The following is a 1,262-nucleotide window of genomic DNA, read 5'->3' on the forward strand; positions in this document are numbered from 1 at the left end:
TTTCCGACTCTTCTTTGTAGATCTCAATTGATTCTTTATCCCATAAGATCACTTCCTTTTCTTCTTCCTCCTCCTTTTCCCTTTCCTCTTCCTGCTCTCGTCCTCTTCTTTCTTCTTCCTCCATTTCCAAAATTAGAGGCATGTGGTCCGAGTCCACTCTGTCCCCTATCCTAAAATCTCTGATTTTTTCTAACACAGTATCATTGACAATAATGTAATCAATCACCGAACTACCTCTCGCCCCTACATAAGTATACTCCCCTTCCCAGTCGCCCTCACATGCTCCATTCAAGATATACCAACCACTTTCTTGCACCCAGTCTACGAATTTCCTACCATCGTTATTTATTGTTTTATCCTTGCTTCTCCTTCCCTCCTCTGCTCCATCTAAACCTAAGCCCCCCAATTCTCCTATTCTCACATTGAAGTCTCCTCCTAATATCACCCCCTCCATTTCCCTTCCCTCTCTTTCTTTCCTTAAAATCTTACTCATACTTTCTTCCATCTTACTCCATCCCCCCGTACCATATACCGAACATATTTTCCATCTCTCCTTACCGTCTTCAATTTTCATCTTTTATCGCCCCCTTTTCTTCCTCCATCCTTAACTTACCTTCACTCTTCCCCCAACTTTTCCTCCTTTCTATAATAAAGCCTCCCTTTGCTCTTCCTCTGTCCTTAACCCTTTCGGCATAACTACACATCCACTCGTGTGACTCTGGCAACCTCTTCTTCATATTTTCCCAGCTCTTCTCCTCCACCCATGTCTCACTTAAACTAACAAAGTCAAATTCCCCTACATACTTCCAGAAATCCACCCCTTTATTATAAACTCCTGCCATTCCAGAAAATCACCTTCTTTGTGCCTTTACCTTTTTTCTTTTCCTTAACCTTACTTTTCTTTTTCCCTATTCCTTTCCTCCCCTTTTTCCTCTTTCCTCCCTCACCCCCGACACCTTCCGCATACCCTTCTTGGCCTACGTAAAATGCTTCTCTGACTCTTCACTCACATTCTCCGCCCCTCTTTCCTTCCCTTCCCTCTCTTTTCCCTTAACCTCCTTTTCCTCTTCCTCTCTCTCTAACTCCTCCCACGTCCACCAAACATTACCCACCCTCACTCTTCCATGCCCCACCTTTAAATCTATTCCTTTACCTTTTTGTCCTCTCACCCATCTATTAATCTTTTCTTGTATTCTCCTTTCCTCCCAGCTTAAATCATTTTCAATGTATATACTTTCTCCTTTCAATTTACTCTTATTCCT

Source organism: Wasmannia auropunctata, unplaced genomic scaffold, assembly GCF_000956235.1.
Source record: "Wasmannia auropunctata unplaced genomic scaffold, wasmannia.A_1.0 LD336106.1, whole genome shotgun sequence".
In the NCBI taxonomy this organism is placed as follows: domain Eukaryota; kingdom Metazoa; phylum Arthropoda; class Insecta; order Hymenoptera; family Formicidae; genus Wasmannia; species Wasmannia auropunctata.